The sequence below is a fragment of the Lissotriton helveticus genome, chromosome 3_1 (assembly GCF_964261635.1).
Source record: "Lissotriton helveticus chromosome 3_1, aLisHel1.1, whole genome shotgun sequence".
NCBI lineage: Eukaryota > Metazoa > Chordata > Amphibia > Caudata > Salamandridae > Lissotriton > Lissotriton helveticus.
The window spans coordinates 1,887,886,585-1,887,907,592 of record NC_136061.1 but is presented as its reverse complement, the minus strand read 5'-3'; the positions used below and the strand labels follow the sequence as shown (position 1 = coordinate 1,887,907,592).

The window sequence follows — 21,008 nt, the reverse complement described above, 5'->3', positions numbered from 1 at the left end:
GGACGGAGCATCTGAACCAATCAAACACTCACACCCAGTCAAAAGATCTGGGTTTAATCCATCACCGTTCTTTAGCCCACTCTGCTGCCCCAGTTCAGACATGGCTATATGCAAATCAGTCTGACCCTGTGCCTCATGGGAACAGTCCAGCCCGAACTGCCAAGCCATGCCTTCCCTGGACCGGAAACAAGCTTCCGAGGACCGGTTTCTGGCATTACAGCCTTGTTCAGCCCAGCTTGCTTGAATCCAGTGGCAAAGTGAGCAAGGGACTCACGTCTGAGCATACCCTTCCACACTTATTGGGACCAAAGTGGTACAAAAGGGGGTGGTGATGGACGGAGCATCTGAACCAATCAAACACTCACACCCAGTCAAAAGATGTAGGTTTAATCCATCACCGTTCTTTAGCCCAATCTGCCACCTCAGTTTAGACATGGCTATATGCAAATCATTCTGACCCTGTGCCTCATGGGAACAGTCCAGCCCGAACTGCCAAGCCATGCCTTCCCTGGACCGGAAACAAGCTTCCGAGGACCGGTTTCTGGCATTACAGCAATCTTCAGCCCGGCTTGCTTGAATCCAGTGGCAAAGTGAGCAAGGGACTCACGTCTGAGCATACCCTGCCACACTTATGGCGACCAAAGCGGTACAAAAGGGGGTGGTGATGGACGGAGCATCTGAACCAATCAAATACTCACACCCAGTCAAAAGATCTGGGTTTAATCCATCACCGTTCTTTAGCCCACTCTGCCACCCCAGTTCAGACATGGCTATATGCAAATCAGTCTGACCCTGTGCCCCATGGGAACAGTCCAGCCCGAAATGCCAAGCCATGCCTACCCTGGACCGGAAACAAGCTTCCGAGGACCGGTTTTTGGCATTACAGCCTTCTTCAGCCCAGCTTGCTTGAATCCAGTGGCAAAGTGAGCAAGGGACTCACGTCTGAGCATACCCTGCAACACTTATGGCGACCAAAGCGGTACAAAAGGGGGTGGTGATGGACGGAGCATCTGAACCAATCAAACACTCACACCCAGTCAAAAGATCTGGGTTTAATCCATCACCGTTCTTTAGCCCACTCTGCCACCCCAGTTCAGACATGGCTATATGCAAATAAGTCTGATCCTGTGCCTCATGCGAACAGTACAGCCCGAACTGCCAAGCCATGCCTTCCCTGGACCGGAAACAAGCTTCCGAGGACTGGTTTCTGGCATTACAGCCTTCTTCAGCCCGGCTTGCTTGAATCCAGTGGCAAAGTGAGCAAGGGACTTACGTCTGAGCATACCCTGCCACACTTATGGCGAGCAAAGCAGTACAAAAGGGGATGGTGATGGACGGAGGATCTGAACCAATCAAACACTCACACCCAGTCAAAAGATCTGGGTTTAATCCATCACCGTTCTTTAGCCCACTCTGCCACCCCAGTTCAGACATGGCTATATGCAAATCAGCCCGACCCTGTGCCTCATGGGAACAGTCCAGCCCGAACTGCCAAGCCATGCCTTCCCTGGACCGGAAACAAGCTTCCGAGGACTGGTTTCTGGCATTACAGCCTTCTTCAGCCCGGCTTGCTTGAATCCAGTGGCAAAGTGAGCAAGGGACTCACGTCTGAGCATACCCTGCCACAGTTATGGCGACCAAAGCGGTACAAAAGGGGGTGGTGATGGACGGAGCATCTGAACCAATCAAACACTCACACCCAGTCAAAAGATCTGGGTTTAATCCATCACCGTTCTTTAGCCCACTCTGCCACCCCAGTTCAGACATGGCTATATGCAAATCAGTCTGACCCTGTGCCTCATGGGAACAGTCCAGCCCGAACTGCCAAGCCATGCCTTCCCTGGACCGGAAACAAGCTTCCGAGGACCGGTTTCTGGCATTACAGCCTTGTTCAGCCCAGCTTGCTTGAATCCAGTGGCAAAGTGAGCAAGGGACTCACGTCTGAGCATACCCTTCCACACTTATTGGGACCAAAGTGGTACAAAAGGGGGTGGTGATGGACGGAGCATCTGAACCAATCAAACACTCACACCCAGTCAAAAGATGTAGGTTTAATCCATCACCGTTCTTTAGCCCAATCTGCCACCTCAGTTTAGACATGGCTATATGCAAATCATTCTGACCCTGTGCCTCATGGGAACAGTCCAGCCCGAACTGCCAAGCCATGCCTTCCCTGGACCGGAAACAAGCTTCCGAGGACCGGTTTCTGGCATTACAGCATTCTTCAGCCCGGCTTGCTTGAATCCAGTGGCAAAGTGAGCAAGGGACTCACGTCTGAGCATACCCTGCCACACTTATGGCGACCAAAGCGGTACAAAAGGGGGTGGTGATGGACGGAGCATCTGAACCAATCAAACACTCACACCCAGTCAAAAGATCTGGGTTTAATCCATCACCGTTCTTTAGCCCACTCTGCCACCCCAGTTCAGACATGGCTATATGCAAATCAGTCTGACCCTGTGCCTCATGGGAACAGTCCAGCCCGAACTGCCAAGCCATGCCTTCCCTGGACCGGAAACAAGCTTCCGAGGACCGGTTTCTGGCATTACAGCCTTGTTCAGCCCAGCTTGCTTGAATCCAGTGGCAAAGTGAGCAAGGGACTCACGTCTGAGCATACCCTGCCACACTTATGGCGACCAAAGCGGTACAAAAGGGGGTGGTGATGGACGGAGCATCTGAACCAATCAAACACTCACACCCAGTCAAAAGATCTGGGTTTAATCCATCAGCGTTCTTTAGCCCACTCTGCCACCCCAGTTCAGACATGGCTATATGCAAATCAGTCTGACCCTGTGCCTCATGGGAACAGTCCAGCCCGAACTGCCAAGCCATGCCTTCCCTGGACCGGAAACAAGCTTCCGAGGACCGGTTTCTGTCATTACAGCCTTGTTCAGCCCAGCTTGCTTGAATCCAGTGGCAAAGTGAGCAAGGGACTCACGTCTGAGCATACCCTTCCACACTTATGGCGACCAAAGCGGTACAAAAGGGGGTGGTGATGGACGGAGCATCTGAACCAATCAAACACTCACACCCAGTCAAAAGATCTGGGTTTAATCCATCACCGTTCTTTAGCCCACTCTGCTGCCCCAGTTCAGACATGGCTATATGCAAATCAGTCTGACCCTGTGCCTCATGGCATGGGAACAGTCCAGCTCGAACTGCCAAGCCATGCCTTCCCTGGACCGGAAACAAGCTTCCGAGGACCGGTTTCTGGCATTACAGCCTTGTTCAGCCCAGCTTGGTTGAATCCAGTGGCAAAGTGAGCTAGGGACTCACGTCTGAGCATACCCTTCCACACTTATGGCGACCAAAGCGGTAAAAAAGGGGGTGGTGATGGATGGAGCATCTGAACCAATCAAACACTCACACCCAGTCAAAAGATCTAGGTTTAATCCATCACCGTTCTTTAGCCCACTCTGCCACCCCAGTTCAGACATGGCTCCATGCAAATCAGTCTGACCCTGTGCCTCATGGGAACAGTCCAGCCCGAACTGCCAAGCCATGCCTTCCCTGGACCGGAAACAAGCTTCCGAGGACCGGTTTCTGGCATTACAGCCTTCTTCAGCCCGGCTTGCTTGAATCCTGTGGCAAAGTGAGCAAGGGACTCACGTCTGAGCATACCCTGCCACACTTATGGCGACCAAAGGGGTACAAAAGGGGGTGGTGATGGACGGAGCATCTGAACCAATCAAACACTCACACCCAGTCAAAAGATCTGGGTTTAATCCATCACCGTTCTTTAGCCCACTCTGCCACCCCAGTTCAGACATGCCTATATGCAAATCAGTCTGACCCTGTGCCTCATGGGAACAGTCCAGCACGAAATGCCAAGCCATGCCTACCCTGGACCGGAAACAAGCTTCCGAGGACCGGTTTCTGGCATTACAGCCTTCTTCAGCCCAGCTTGCTTGAATCCAGTGGCAAAGTGAGCAATGGACTCACGTCCGAGCATACCCTGCCACACTTATGGTGACCAAAGCGGTACAAAAGGGGGTGGTGATGGACGGAGCATCTGAATCAATCAAACACTCACACCCAGTCAAAAGATCTGCGTTTAATCCATCACCGTTCTTTAGCCCACTTTGCCACCTCAGTTCAGACATGGCTATATGCAAATCAGTCTGACCCTGTGCCTCATGGGAACAGTCCAGCCCGAACTGCCAAGCCATGCCTTCCCTGGACTGGAAACAAGCTTCCGAGGACCGGTTTCTGGCATTACAGCCTTCTTCAGCCCGGCTTGCTTGAATCCAGTAGCAAAGTGAGCAAGGGACTCACGTCTGAGCATACCCTGCCACACTTATGGTGACCAAAGCGGTACAAAAGGGGGTGGTGATGGACAGAGCATCTGAACCAATCAAACACTCACACCAAGTCAAAAGATCTGGGTTTAATCCATCACCGTTCTTTAGCCCACTCTGCCACCCCAGTTCAGACATGGCTATATGCAAATCAGTCTGACCCTGTGCCTTATGGTAACAGTCCAGCCCGAACTGCCAAGCCATGCCTTCCCTGGACCGTAAACAAGCTTCCGAGGACTGGTTTCTGGCATTACAGCCTTCTTCAGCCCGGCTTGCTTGAATCCAGTGGCAAAGTGAGCAAGGGACTTACGTCTGAGCATACCCTGCCACACTTATGGCGACCAAAGCGGTACAAAAGGGGGTGGTGATGGATGGAGCATCTGAACCAATCAAACACTCACACCCAGTCAAAAGATCTGGGTTTAATCCATCACCGTTCTAAAGCCCACTCTGCCACCCCAGTTCAGACATGGCTATATGCAAATCAGCCCGACCCTGTGCCTCATGGGAACAGTCCAGCCCGAACTGCCAAGCCATGCCTTCCCTGGACCGGAAACAAGCTTCCGAGGACTGGTTTCTGGCATTACAACCTTCTTCAGCCCGGCTTGCATGAATCCAGTGGCAAAGTGAGCAAGGGACTCACGTCTGAGCATACCCTGCCACAGTTATGGCGACCAAAGCGGTACAAAAGGGGGTGGTGATGGACGGAGCATCTGAACCAATCAAACACTCACAACCAGTCAAAAGATCTGGGTTTAATCCATCACCGTTCTTTAGCCCACTCTGCCACCCCAGTTCAGACATGGCTATATGCAAATCAGTCTGACCATGTGCCTCATGGGAACAGTCCAGCCCGAACTGCCAAGCCATGCCTTCCCTGGACCGTAAACAAGCTTCCGAGGACCGGTTTCTGGCATTACAGCCTTGTTCAGCCCAGCTTGCTTGAATCCAGTGGCAAAGTGAGCAAGGGACTCACGTCTGAGCAAACCCTTCCACACTTATGGCGACCAAAGCGGTACAAAAGGGGGTGGTGATGGACGGAGCATCTGAACCAATCAAACACTCACACCCAGTCAAAAGATCTAGGTTTAATCCATCACCGTTCTTTAGCCCACTCTGCCACCCCAGTTCAGACATGGCTCTATGCAAATCAGTCTGACCCTGTGCCTCATGGGAACAGTCCAGCCCGAACTGCCAAGCCATGCCTTTCCTGGACTGGAAACAAGCTTCCGAGGACCGGTTTCTGGCATTACAGCCTTCTTCAGCCCGGCTTGTTGAATCCAGTGGCAAAGTGAGCAAGGGACTCACGTCTGAGCATACCCTTCCACACTTATGGCGACCAAAGCGGTACAAAAGGGGGTGGTGATGGACGGAGCATCTGAACCAATCAAACACTCACACCCAGTCAAAAGATCTAGGTTTAATCCATCACCGTTCTTTAGCCCACTCTGCCACCCCAGTTCAGACATGGCTCTATGCAAATCAGTCTGACCCTGTGCCTCATGGGAACAGTCCAGCCCGAACTGTCAAACCATGCCTTCCCTGGACCGGAAACAAGCTTCCGAGGACCGGTTTCTGGCATTACAGCCTTCTTCAGCCCGGCTTGCTTGAATCCTGTGGCAAAGTGAGCAAGGGACTCACGTCTGAGCATACCCTGCCACACTTATGGCGACCAAAGGGGTACAAAAGGGGGTGGTGATGGACGGAGCATCTGAACCAATCAAACACTCACACCCAGTCAAAAGATCTGGGTTTAATCCATCACCGTTCTTTAGCCCACTCTGCCACCCCAGTTCAGACATGCCTATATGCAAATCAGTCTGACCCTGTGCCTCATGGGAACAGTCCAGCCCGAAATGCCAAGCCATGCCTACCCTGGACCGGAAACAAGCTTCCGAGGACCGGTTTCTGGCATTACAGCCTTCTTCAGCCCAGCTTGCTTGAATCCAGTGGCAAAGTGAGCAATGGACTCAAATCTGAGCATACCCTGCCACACTTATGGCGACCAAAGCGGTACAAAAGGGGGTGGTGATGGACGGAGCATCTGAACCAATCAAACACTCACACCCAGTCAAAAGATCTGGGTTTAATCCATCACCGTTCTTTAGCCCACTCTGCCACCCCAGTTCAGACATGGCTATATGCAAATCAGTCTGACCCTGTGCCTCATGGGAACAGTCCAGCCCGAACTGCCAAGCCATGCCTTCCCTGGACTGGAAACAAGCTTCCGAGGACCGGTTTCTGGCATTACAGCCTTCTTCAGCCCGGCTTGCTTGAATCCAGTAGCAAAGTGAGCAAGGGACTCACGTCTGAGCATACCCTGCCACACTTATGGCGACCAAAGCGGTACAAAAGGGGGTGGAGATGGACGGAGCATCAGAACCAATCAAACACTCACACCCAGTCAAAAGATCTGGGTTTAATCCATCACCGTTCTTTAACCCACTCTGCCACCCCAGTTCAGACATGGCTATATGCAAATCAGCCCGACCCTGTGCCTCATGGGAACAGTCCAGCCCGAACTGCCAAGCCATGCCTTCCCTGGACCGGAAACAAGCTTCCGAGGACTGGTTTCTGGCATTACAGCCTTCTTCAGCCCAGCTTGCTTGAATCCAGTGGCAAAGTGAGCAAGGGACTCACGTCTGAGCATACCCTGCCACAGTTATGGCGACCAAAGCGGTACAAAAGGGGGTGGTGATGGACGGATTATCTGAACCAATCAAACACTCACACCCAGTCAAAAGATCTGGGTTTAATCCATCACCGTTCTTTAGCCCACTCTGCCACCCCAGTTCAGACATGGTATATGCAAATCAGTCTGACCCTGTGCCTCATGGGAACAGTCCAGCCCGAACCGCCAAGCCATGCCTTCCCAGGACCGGAAACAAGATTCCGAGGACTGGTTTCTGGCATTACAGTCTTCTTCAGCCCAGCTTGCTTGAATCCAGTGGCAAAGTGAGCAAGGGACTTACGTCTGAGCATACCCTGCCACACTTATTGCAACCAAAGCAGTACAAAAGGGGGTGGTGATGGACGGAGCATCTGAACCAATCAAACACTCACACCCAGTCAAAAGATCTGGGTTTAATCCATCACCGTTCTTTAGCCCACTCTGCCATCCCAGTTCAGACATGGCTATATGCAAATCAGTCTGACCCTGTGCCTCATGGGAACAGTCCAGCCCGAACTGCCAAGCCATGCCTTCCCTTGACCGGAAACAAGCTTCCGAGGACCGGTTTCTGGCATTACAGCCTTGTTCAGCCCAGCTTGCTTGAATCCAGTGGCAAAGTGAGCAAGGGACTCACGTCTGAGCATACCCTTCCACACTTATGGCGACCAAAGCGGTACAAAAGGGGGTGGTGATGGACGGAGCATCTGAACCAATCAAACACTCACACCCAGTCAAAAGATCTGGGTTTAATCCATCACCGTTCTTTAGTCCACTCTGCCATCCCAGTTCAGACATGGCTATATGCAAATCAGTCTGACCCTGTGCCTCATGGGAACAGTCCAGCCCGAACTGCCAAGCCATGCCTTCCCTGGACCGGAAACAAGCTTCCGAGGACCGGTTTCTGGCATTACAGCCTTGTTCATCCCACCTTGCTTGAATCCAGTGGCAAAGTGAGCAAGGGACTCACGTCTGAGCATACCCTTCCACACTTATGGCGACCAAAGCGGTACAAAAGGGGGTGGTGATGGACGGAGCATCTGAACCAATCAAACACTCACACCCAGTCAAAAGATCTGGGTTTAATCCATCACCGTTCTTTAGCCCACTCTCCCACCCCAGTTCAGACATGGCTATATGCAAATCAGTCTGACCCTGTGCCTCATGGGAACAGTCCAGCCCGAACTGCCAAGCCATGCCTTCCCTGGACCGGAAACAAGCTTCCGAGGACCGGTTTCTGGCATTACAGCCTTGTTCAGCCCACCTTGCTTGAATCCAGTGGCAAAGTGAGCAAGGGACTCACGTCTGAGCATACCCTTCCACACTTATGGCGACCAAAGCGGTACAAAAGGGGGTGGTGATGGACGGAGCATCTGAACCAATCAAACACTCACACCCAGTCAAAAGATCTGGGTTTAATCCATCACCGTTCTTTAGCCCACTCTGCCACCCCAGTTCAGACATGGCTCTATGCAAATCAGTCTGACCCTGTGCCTCATGGGAACAGTCCAGCCCGAACTGCCAAGCCATGCCTTTCCTGGACCGGAAACAAGCTTCCGAGGACCGGTTTCTGGCATTACAGCCTTCTTCAGCCCGGCTTGCTTGAATCCAGTGGCAAAGTGAGCAAGGGACTCACGTCTGAGCAAACCCTTCCACACTTATGGCAACCAAAGCGGTACAAAAGGGGGTGGTGATGGACGGAGCATCTGAACCAATCAAACACTCACACCCAGTCAAAAGATCTAGGTTTAATCCATCACCGTTCTTTAGCCCACTCTGCCACCCCAGTTCAGACATGGCTCTATGCAAATCAGTCTGACCCTGTGCCTCATGGGAACAGTCCAGCCCGAACTGTCAAACCATGCCTTCCCTGGACCGGAAACAAGCTTCCGAGGACCGGTTTCTGGCATTACAGCCTTCTTCAGCCCGGCTTGCTTGAATCCTGTGGCAAAGTGAGCAAGGGACTCACGTCTGAGCATACCCTGCCACACTTATGGCGACCAAAGGGGTACAAAAGGGGGTGGTGATGGACGGAGCATTTGAACCAATCAAACACTCACACCCAGTCAAAAGATCTGGGTTTAATCCATCACCGTTCTTTAGCCCACTCTGCCACCCCAGTTCAGACATGCCTATATGCAAATCAGTCTGACCCTGTGCCTCATGGGAACAGTCCAGCCCGAAATGCCAAGCCATGCCTACCCTGGACCGGAAACAAGCTTCCGAGGACCGGTTTCTGGCATTACAGCCTTCTTCAGCCCAGCTTGCTTGAATCCAGTGGCAAAGTGAGCAATGGACTCAAATCTGAGCATACCCTGCCACACTTATGGCGACCAAAGCGGTACAAAAGGGGGTGGTGATGGACGGAGCATCTCAACCAATCAAACACTCACACCCAGTCAAAAGATCTGGGTTTAATCCATCACCGTTCTTTAGCCCACTCTGCCACCCCAGTTCAGACATGGCTATATGCAAATCAGTCTGACCCTGTGCCTCATGGGAACAGTCCAGCCCGAACTGCCAAGCCATGCCTTCCCTGGACTGGAAACAAGCTTCCGAGGACCGGTTTCTGGCATTACAGCCTTCTTCAGCCCGGCTTGCTTGAATCCAGTAGCAAAGTGAGCAAGGGACTCACGTCTGAGCATACCCTGCCACACTTATGGCGACCAAAGCGGTACAAAAGGGGGTGGAGATGGACGGAGCATCAGAACCAATCAAACACTCACACCCAGTCAAAAGATCTGGGTTTAATCCATCACCGTTCTTTAACCCACTCTGCCACCCCAGTTCAGACATGGCTATATGCAAATCAGCCCGACCCTGTGCCTCATGGGAACAGTCCAGCCCGAACTGCCAAGCCATGCCTTCCCTGGACCGGAAACAAGCTTCCGAGGACTGGTTTCTGGCATTACAGCCTTCTTCAGCCCAGCTTGCTTGAATCCAGTGGCAAAGTGAGCAAGGGACTCACGTCTGAGCATACCCTGCCACAGTTATGGCGACCAAAGCGGTACAAAAGGGGGTGGTGATGGACGGAGCATCTGAACCAATCAAACACTCACACCCAGTCAAAAGATCTGGGTTTAATCCATCACCGTTCTTTAGCCCACTCTGCCACCCCAGTTCAGACATGGCTATATGCAAATCAGTCTGACCCTGTGCCTCATGGGAACAGTCCAGCCCGAACTGCCAAAGCCATGCCTTCCCTGGACCGGAAACAAGCCTCCGAGGACCGGTTTCTGGCAATACATCCTTCTTCAGCCCGGCTTGCTTGAATCCAGTGGCAAAGTTAGCAAGGGACTCACGTCTGAGCATACCCTGCCACACTTATGGCGACCAAAGTGGTACAAAAGGGGATGGTGATGGACGGATTATCTGAACCAATCAAACACTCACACCCAGTCAAAAGATCTGGGTTTAATCCATCACCGTTCTTTAGCCCACTCTGCCACCCCAGTTCAGACATGGTATATGCAAATCAGTCTGACCCTGTGCCTCATGGGAACAGTCCAGCCCGAACCGCCAAGCCATGCCTTCCCAGGACCGGAAACAAGATTCCGAGGACCGGTTTCTGGCATTACAGTCTTCTTCAGCCCAGCTTGCTTGAATCCAGTGGCAAAGTGAGCAAGGGACTTACGTCTGAGCATACCCTGCCACACTTATTGCAACAAAAGCAGTACAAAAGGGGGTGGTGATGGACGTAGCATCTGAACCAATCAAACACTCACACCCAGTCAAAAGATCTGGGTTTAATCCATCACCGTTCTTTAGCCCACTCTGCCATCCCAGTTCAGACATGGCTATATGCAAATCAGTCTGACCCTGTGCCTCATGGGAACAGTCCAGCCCGAACTGCCAAGCCATGCCTTCCCTGGACCGGAAACAAGCTTCCGAGGACCGGTTTCTGGCATTACAGCCTTGTTCAGCCCAGCTTGCTTGAATCCAGTGGCAAAGTGAGCAAGGGACTCACGTCTGAGCATACCCTTCCACACTTATGGCGACCAAAGCGGTACAAAAGGGGGTGGTGATGGACGGAGCATCTGAACCAATCAAACACTCACACCCAGTCAAAAGATCTGGGTTTAATCCATCACCGTTCTTTAGTCCACTCTGCCATCCCAGTTCAGACATGGCTATATGCAAATCAGTCTGACCCTGTGCCTCATGGGAACAGTCCAGCCCGAACTGCCAAGCCATGCCTTCCCTGGACCGGAAACAAGCTTCCGAGGACCGGTTTCTGGCATTACAGCCTTGTTCAGCCCACCTTGCTTGAATCCAGTGGCAAAGTGAGCAAGGGACTCACGTCTGAGCATACCCTTCCACACTTATGGCGACCAAAGCGGTACAAAAGGGGGTGGTGATGGACGGAGCATCTGAACCAATCAAACACTCACACCCAGTCAAAAGATCTGGGTTTAATCCATCACCGTTCTTTAGCCCACTCTCCCACCCCAGTTCAGACATGGCTATATGCAAATCAGTCTGACCCTGTGCCTCATGGGAACAGTCCAGCCCGAACTGCCAAGCCATGCCTTCCCTGGACCGGAAACAAGCTTCCGAGGACCGGTTTCTGGCATTACAGCCTTGTTCAGCCCACCTTGCTTGAATCCAGTGGCAAAGTGAGCAAGGGACTCACGTCTGAGCATACCCTTCCACACTTATGGCGACCAAAGCGGTACAAAAGGGGGTGGTTATGGACGGAGCATCTGAACCAATCAAACACTCACACCCAGTCAAAAGATCTGGGTTTAATCCATCACCGTTCTTTAGCCCACTCTGCCACCCCAGTTCAGACATGGCTCTATGCAAATCAGTCTGACCCTGTGCCTCATGGGAACAGTCCAGCCCGAACTGCCAAGCCATGCCTTTCCTGGACCGGAAACAAGCTTCCGAGGACCGGTTTCTGGCATTACAGCCTTCTTCAGCCCGGCTTGCTTGAATCCAGTGGCAAAGTGAGCAAGGGACTCACGTCTGAGCAAACCCTTCCACACTTATGGCAACCAAAGCGGTACAAAAGGGGGTGGTGATGGACGGAGCATCTGAACCAATCAAACACTCACACCCAGTCAAAAGATCTAGGTTTAATCCATCACCGTTCTTTAGCCCACTCTGCCACCCCAGTTCAGACATGGCTCTATGCAAATCAGTCTGACCCTGTGCCTCATGGGAACAGTCCAGCCCGAACTGCCAAGCCATGCCTTCCCTGGACTGGAAACAAGCTTCCGAGGACTGGTTTCTGGCATTACAGCCTTCTTCAGCCCGGCTTGCTTGAATCCAGTGGCAAAGTGAGCAAGGGACTTACGTCTGAGCATACCCTGCCACACTTATGGCGACCAAAGCGGTACAAAAGGGGGTAGTGATGGACGGAGCATCTGAACCAATCAAACACTCACACCCAGTCAAAAGATCTGGGTTTAATCCATCATCGTTCTTTAGCCCACTCTGCCACCCCAGTTCAGACATGGCTATATGCAAATCAGTCTGACCCTGTGCCTCATGGGAACAGTCCAGCCCGAACTGCCAAGCCATGCCTTCCCTGAACTGGAAACAAGCTTCCGAGGACCGTTTTCTGGCAACACAGCCTTCTTCAGCCCGGCTTGCTTGAATCCAGTGGCAAAGTGAGCAAGGGACTCACGTCTGAGCATACCCTGACACACTTATGGCGACCAAAGCGGTACAAAAGGGGGTGGTGATGGACGGAGCATCTGAACCAATCAAACACTCACACCCAGTCAAAAGATCTGGGTTTAATCCATCACCGTTCTTTAGCCCACTCTGCCACCCCAGTTCAGACATGGCTATCTGCAAATCAGTCTGACCCTGTGCCTCATGAGAACAGTCCAGCCCGAACTGCCAAGCCATGCCTTCCCTGGACCGGAAACAAGCTTCCGATGACCGGTTTCTGGCATTACAGCCTTCTTCAGCCCGGCTTGCTTGAATCCAGTGGCAAAGTGAGCAAGGGACTCACGTCTGAGCATACCCTGCTACACTTATGGCAACCAAAGCGGTACAAAAGGGGGTGGTGATGGATGGAGCATCTGAACCAATCAAACACTCACACCCAGTCAAAAGATCTCAGTTTAATCCATCACCGTTCTTTAGCCCACTCTGCCACCCCAGTTTAGACATGGCTATATGCAAATCATTCTGACCCTGTGCCTCATGGGAACAGTCCAGCCCGAACTGCCAAGCCATGCCTTCCCTGGACCGGAAATAAGCTTCCGAGGGCCGGTTTCTGGCATTACAGCCTTCTTCAGCCCGGCTGGCTTGAATCCAGTGGCAAAGTGAGCAAGGGACTCACATCTGAGCATACCCTGCCACACTTATGGCGACCAAAGCGGTACAAAAGGGGGTGGTGATGGACGGAGCATATGAACCAATCAAACACTCACACCCAATCAAAAGATCTGGGTTTAATCCATCACCGTTCTTTAGCCCACTCTGCCACCCCAGTTCAGACATGGCTATATGCAAATCAGTCTGACCCTGTGCCTCATGGGAATAGTCCAGCCCGAACTGCCAAGCCATGCCTTCCCTGGACCGGAAACAAGCTTCCGAGGACTGGTTTCTGGCATTACAGCCTTCTTCAGCCCGGCTTGCTTGAACCCAGTGGCAAAGTGAGCAAGGGACTTACGTCTGAGCATACCCTGCCACACTTATGGCGACCAAAGCGGTACAAAAGGGGGTGGTGATGGACGGAGCATCTGAACCAATCAAACACTCACACCCAGTCAAAAGATCTGGGTTTAATCCATCATCGTTCTTTAGCCCACTCTGCCACCCCAGTTCAGACATGGCTATATGCAAATCAGTCTGACCCTGTGCCTCATGGGAACAGTCCAGTCCAGCCCGAACTGCCAAGCCATGCCTTCCCTGTACTGGAAACAAGCTTCCGAGGACCCGTTTCTGGCAATACAGCCTTCTTCAGCCCGGCTTGCTTGAATCCAGTGGCAAAGTGAGCAAGGGACTCACGCCTGAGCATACCCTGACACACTTATGGGGACCAAAGCGGTACAAAAGGGGGTGGTGATGGACGGAGCATCTGAACCAATCAAACACTCACACCCAGTCAAAAGATCTTGTTTTAATCCATCATCGTTCTTTAGCCCACTCTGCTACCCCAGTTCAGACATGGCTATATGCAAATCAGTCTGACCCTGTGCCTCATGGGAACAGTCCAGCCCGAACTGCCAAGCCATGCCTTCCCTGGACCGGAAACAAGATTCCGAGGACCGGTTTCTGGCATTACAGCCTTCTTCAGCCCGGCTTGCTTGAATCCAGTGGCAAAGTGAGCAAAGTACTCACGTCTGAGCATACCCTGCCACACTTATGGCAACCAAAGCGGTACAAAAGGGGGTGGTGATGGACGGAGCATCTGAACCAATCAAACACTCACACCCAGTAAAAAGATCTGGGTTTAATCCATCACCGTTCTTTAGCCCACTCTGCCACCCCAGTTCAGACATGGCTATATGCAAATTAGTCTGACCCAGTGCCTCATGGGAACAGTCCAGCGCGAACTGCCAAGCCATGCCTTCCCTGGACCGGAAACAAGCTTCAGAGGACCGGTTTCTGGCATTACAGCCTTCTTCAGCCTGGCTTGCTTGAATCCAGTGGCAAAGTGAGCAAGGGACTTACGTCTGAGCATACTCTGCCACACTTATGGCGACCAAAGCGGTACAAAAGGGGGTGGTGATGGACGGAGCATCTGAACCAATCAAACACTCACACCCAGTCAAAAGATCTGGGCTTCAATCCATCATCGTTCTTTATCCCACTCTGCCACCCCAGTTCAGACATGGCTATATGCAAATCAGTCTGACCCTGTGCCTCATGGGAACAGTCCAGCCCGAACTGCCAAGCCATGCCTTCCCTGTACTGGAAACAAGCTTCCGAGGACCGGTTTCTGGCATTACAGCCTTCTTCAGCCCGGCTTGCTTGAATCCAGTGGCAAAGTGAGCAAGGAACTCACGTCTGAGCATACCCTGCCACACTTATGGCGACCAAAGCGGTACAAAAGGGGGTGGTGATGGACGGAGCATCTGAACCAATCAAACACTTACACCCAGTCAAAAGATCTGGGTTTAATCCATCACCGTTCTTTAGCCCACTCTGCAACCCCAGTTCACACATGGCTATATGCAAATCAGTCTGACCCTGTGCCTCATGGGAACAGTCCAGCCCGAACTGCCAAGCCATGCCTTCCCTGGACTGGAAACAAGCTTCCGAGGACTGGTTTCTGGCATTACAGCCTTCTTCAGCCCGGCTTGCTTGAATCCAGTGGCAAAGTGAGCAAGGGACTTACGTCTGAGCATACCCTGCCACACTTATGGCGACCAAAGCGGTACAAAAGGGGGTGGTGATGGACGGAGCATCTGAACCAATCAAACACTCACACCCAGTCAAAAGATCTGGGTTTAATCCATCATCGTTCTTTAGCCCACTCTGCCACCCCAGTTCAGACATGGCTATATGCAAATCAGTCTGACCCTGTGCCTCATGGGAACAGTCCAGCCCGAACTGCCAAGCCATGCCTTCCCTGAACTGGAAACAAGCTTCCGAGGACCGTTTTCTGGCAACACAGCCTTCTTCAGCCCGGCTTGCTTGAATCCAGTGGCAAAGTGAGCAAGGGACTCACGTCTGAGCATACCCTGACACACTTATGGCGACCAAAGCGGTACAAAAGGGGGTGGTGATGGACGGAGCATCTGAACCAATCAAACACTCACACCCAGTCAAAAGATCTGGGTTTAATCCATCACCGTTCTTTAGCCCACTCTGCCACCCCAGTTCAGACATGGCTATCTGCAAATCAGTCTGACCCTGTGCCTCATGGGAACAGTCCAGCCCGAACTGCCAAGCCATGCCTTCCCTGGACCGGAAACAAGCTTCCGATGACCGGTTTCTGGCATTACAGCCTTCTTCAGCCCGGCTTGCTTGAATCCAGTGGCAAAGTGAGCAAGGGACTCACGTCTGAGCATACCCTGCTACACTTATGGCAACCAAAGCGGTACAAAAGGGGGTGGTGATGGATGGAGCATCTGAACCAATCAAACACTCACACCCAGTCAAAAGATCTCAGTTTAATCCATCACCGTTCTTTAGCCCACTCTGCCACCCCAGTTTAGACATGGCTATATGCAAATCATTCTGACCCTGTGCCTCATGGGAACAGTCCAGCCCGAACTGCCAAGCCATGCCTTCCCTGGACCGGAAATAAGCTTCCGAGGGCCGGTTTCTGGCATTACAGCCTTCTTCAGCCCGGCTGGCTTGAATCCAGTGGCAAAGTGAGCAAGGGACTCACATCTGAGCATACCCTGCCACACTTATGGCGACCAAAGCGGTACAAAAGGGGGTGGTGATGGACGGAGCATATGAACCAATCAAACACTCACACCCAATCAAAAGATCTGGGTTTAATCCATCACCGTTCTTTAGCCCACTCTGCCACCCCAGTTCAGACATGGCTATATGCAAATCAGTCTGACCCTGTGCCTCATGGGAACAGTCCAGCCCGAACTGCCAAGCCATGCCTTCCCTGGACTGGAAACAAGCTTCCGAGGACCGGTTTATGGCATTACGGCCTTCTTCAGCCCGGCTTGCTTGAATCCAGTAGCAAAGTGAGCAAGGGACTCACGTCTGAGCATACCCTGCCACACTTATGGCGACCTAAGCGGTACAAAAGGGGGTGGTGATGGACAGAGCATCTGAACCAATCAAACACTCTCACCAAGTCAAAAGATCTGGGTTTAATCCATCACCGTTATTTAGCCCACTCTGCCACCCCAGTTCAGACATGGCTATATGCAAATCAGTCTGACCCTGTGCCTCATGGGAACAGTCCAGCCCGAACTGCCAAGCCATGCCTTCCCTGGACCGGAAACAAGCTTCCGAGGACTGGTTTCTGGCATTACAGCCTTCTTCAGCCCGGCTTGCTTGAATCCAGTGGCAAAGTGAGCAAGGGACTTACGTCTGAGCATACCCTGCCACACTTATGGCGACCAAAGCGGTACAAAAGGGGGTGGTGATGGACGGAGCATCTGAACCAATCAAACACTCACACCCAGTCAAAAGATCTGGGTTTAATCCATCACCGTTCTTTAGCCCACTCTGCCACCCCAGTTCAGACATGGCTATATGCAAATCAGCCCGACCCTGTGCCTCATGGGAACAGTCCAGCCCAAACTGCCAAGCCATGCCTTCCCTGGACCGGAAACAAGCTTCCGAGGACTGGTTTCTGGCATTACAGCCTTCTTCAGCCCGGCTTGCTTGAATCCATTGGCAAAGTGAGCAAGGGACTCGCATCTGAGCATACCCTGCCACAGTTATGGCGACCAAAGCGGTACAAAAGGGGGTGGTGATGGACGGAGCGTCTGAACCAATCAAACACTCACACCCAGTCAAAAGATCTGGGTTTAATCCATCACCGTTCTTTAGCCCACTCTGCCACCCCAGTTCAGACATGGCTATATGCAAATCAGTCTGACCCTGTGCTTCATGGGAACAGTCCAGCCCGAACTGCCAAGCCATGCCTTCCCTGGACCGGAAACAAGCTTCCGAGGACCGGTTTCTGGCATTACAGCCTTGTTCAGCCCAGCTTGCTTGAATCCAGTGGCAAAGTGAGCAAGGGACTCACGTCTGAGCATACCCTTCCACACTTATGGCGACCAAAGCGGTACAAAAGGGGGTGGTGATGGACGGAGCATCTGAACCAATCAAACACTCACACCCAGTCAAAAGATCTGGGTTGAATCCATCACCGTTCTTTAGCCCACTCTGCCACCCCAGTTCAGACATGGCTATATGCAAATCAGTCTGACCCTGTGCCTCATGGGAACAGTCCAGCCCGAACTGCCAAGCCATGCCTTCCCTGGACCGGAAACAAGCTTCCGAAGACCGGTTTCTGGCATTACAGCCTTGTTCAGCCCAGCTTGCTTGAATCCAGTGGCAAAGTAAGCAAGGGACTCACGTCTGAGCATACCCTTCCACACTTATTGGGACCAAAGCGGTACAAAAGGGGGTGGTGATGGACGGAGCATCTGAACCAATCAAACACTCACACCCAGTCAAAAGATCTGGGTTTAATCTATCACCGTTCTTTAGCCCACTCTGCCACCCCAGTTCAGACATGGCTATATGCAAATCAGTCTGACCCTGTGCCTCATGGGAACAGTCCAGCCCGAACTGCCAAGCCATGCCTTCCCTGGACCGGAAACAAGCTTCCGAGGACCAGTTTCTGGCATTACAGCCTTGTTCAGCCCAGCTTGCTTGAATCCAGTGGCAAAGTGAGCAAGGGACTCACGTCTGAGCATACCCTTCCACACTTATGGCGACCAAAGCGGTACAAAAGGGGGTGGTGATGGACGGAGCATCTGAACCAATCAAACACTCACACCCAGTCAAAAGATCTGGGTTTAATCCATCACCGTTCTCTAGCCCACTCTGCCACCCCAGTTCAGACATGGCTATATGCAAATCAGTCTGACCCTGTGCCTCATGGGAACAGTCCAGCCCGAACTGCCAAGCCATGCCTTCTCTGGACCGGAAACAAGCTTCCGAGGACCGGTTTCTGGCATTACAGCATTCTTCAGCTCGGCTTGCTTGAATCCAGTGGCAAAGTGAGCAAGGGACTCACGTCTGAGCATACCCTGCCACACTTATGGCGACCAAAGCGGTACAAAAGGGGGTGGTGATGGACGGAGCATCTGAACCAATCAAACACTCACACCCAGTCAAAAGATCTGGGTTTAATCCATCACCGTTCTTTAGCCCACTCTGCCACCCCAGTTCAGACATGGCTATATGCAAATCAGTCTGACCCTGTGCCTCATGGGAACAGTCCAGCTCGAACTGCCAAGCCATGCCTTCCCTGGACCGGAAACAAGATTCCGAGGACCGGTTTCTGGCATTACAGCCTTCTTCAGCCCGGCTTGCTTGAATCCAGTGGCAAAGTGAGCAAAGTACTCACGTCTGAGCATACCCTGCCACACTTATGGCAACCAAAGCGGTACAAAAGGGGGTGGTGATGGACGGAGCATCTGAACCAATCAAACACTCACACCCAGTCAAAAGATCTGGGTTTAATCCATCACCGTTCTTTAGCCCACTCTGTCACCCCAGTTCAGACATGGCTATATGCAAATCAGTCTGACCCTGTGCCACATAGGAACAGTCCAGCCCGAACTGCCAAGCCATGCCTTCCCTGTACTGGAAACAAGCTTCCGAGGACCGGTTTCTGGCAATACAGCCTTCTTCAGCCCGGCTTGCTTGAATCCAGTGGCAAAGTGAGCAAGGGACTCACGTCTGAGCATACCCTGACACACTTATGGCGACCAAAGCGGTACAAAAGGGGGTGGTGATGGACGGAGCATCTGAACCAATCAAACACTCACACCCAGTCAAAAGATCTGGTTTTAATCCATCACCGTTCTTTATCCCACTCTGCCACCCCAGTTCAGACATGGCTATATGCAAATCAGTCTGACCCTGTGCCCCATGGGAACAGTCCAGCCCGAAATGCCAAGCCATGCCTACCCTGGACCGGAAACAAGCTTCCGAGGACCGGTTTTTGGCATTACAGCCTTCTTCAGCCCAGCTTGCTTGAATCCAGTGGCAAAGTGAGCAAGGGACTCACGTCTGAGCATACCCTGCAACACTTATGGCAACCAAAGCGGTACAAAAGGGGGTGGTGATGGACGGAGCATAAACACTCACACCCAGTCAAAAGATCTGGGTTTAATCCATCACCGTTCTTTAGCCCACTCTGCCACCCCAGTTCAGACATGGCTATATGCAAATAAGTCTGACCCTGTGCCTCATGCGAACAGTCCAGCCCGAACTGCCAAGCCATGCCTTCCCTGGACCGGAAACAAGCTTCCGAGTACTGGTTTCTGGCATTACAGCCTTCTTCAGCCCGGCTTGCTTGAATCCAGTGGCAAAGTGAGCAAGGGACTTACGTCTGAGCATACCCTGCCACACTTATGGCGAGCAAAGCAGTACAAAAGGGGATGGTGATGGACGGAGCATCTGAACCAATCAAACACTCACACCCAGTCAAAAGATCTGGGTTTAATCCATCACCGTTCTTTAGCCCACTCTGCCACCCCAGTTCAGACATGGCTATATGCAAATCAGCCCGACCCTGTGCCTCATGGGAACAGTCCAGCCCGAACTGCCAAGCCATGCCTTCCCTGGACCGGAAACAAGCTTCCGAGGACTGGTTTCTGGCATTACAGCCTTCTTCAGCCCGGCTTGCTTGAATCCAGTGGCAAAGTGAGCAAGGGACTCACGTCTGAGCATACCCTGCCACAGTGATGGCGACCAAAGCGGTACAAAAGGGGGTGGTGATGGACGGAGCATCTGAACCAATCAAACACTCACACCCAGTCAAAAGATCTGGGTTTAATCCATCACCGTTCTTTAGCCCACTCTGCCACCCCAGTTCAGACATGGCTATATGCAAATCAGTCTGACCCTGTGCCTCATGGGAACAGTCCAGCCCGAACTGCCAAGCCATGCCTTCCCTGGACCGGAAACAAGCTTCCGAGGACCGGTTTCTGGCATTACAGCCTTGTTCAGCCCAGCTTGCTTGAATCCAGTGGCAAAGTGAGCAAGGGACTCACGTCTGAGCATACCCTTCCACTCTTATTGGGACCAAAGTGGTACAAAAGGGGGTGGTGATGGACGGAGCATCTGAACCAATCAAACACTCACACCCAGTCAAAAGATGTAGGTTTAATCCATCACCGTTCTTTAGCCCAATCTGCCACCTCAGTTTAGACATGGCTATATGCAAATCATTCTGACCCTGTGCCTCATGGGAACAGTCCAGCCCGAACTGCCAAGCCATGCCTTCCCTGGACCGGAAACAAGCTTCCGAGGACCGGTTTCTGGCATTACAGCAATCTTCAGCCCGGCTTGCTTGAATCCAGTGGCAAAGTGAGCAAGGGACTCACGTCTGAGCATACCCTGCCACACTTATGGCGACCAAAGCGGTACAAAAGGGGGTGGTGATGGACGGAGCATCTGAACCAATCAAATACTCA

General features: G+C 52.3%; 1 protein-coding gene across 2 annotated transcripts in view; it reads left to right on the top strand.

Moving 5' to 3' along the window:
• LOC144823936 (sperm-specific sodium:proton exchanger-like) overlaps positions 1-21,008 on the top strand; it is an 8,804,346-nt gene that overhangs the window by 5,409,110 nt on the left and 3,374,228 nt on the right. The gene's annotated exons all lie outside the window — the stretch shown is intronic.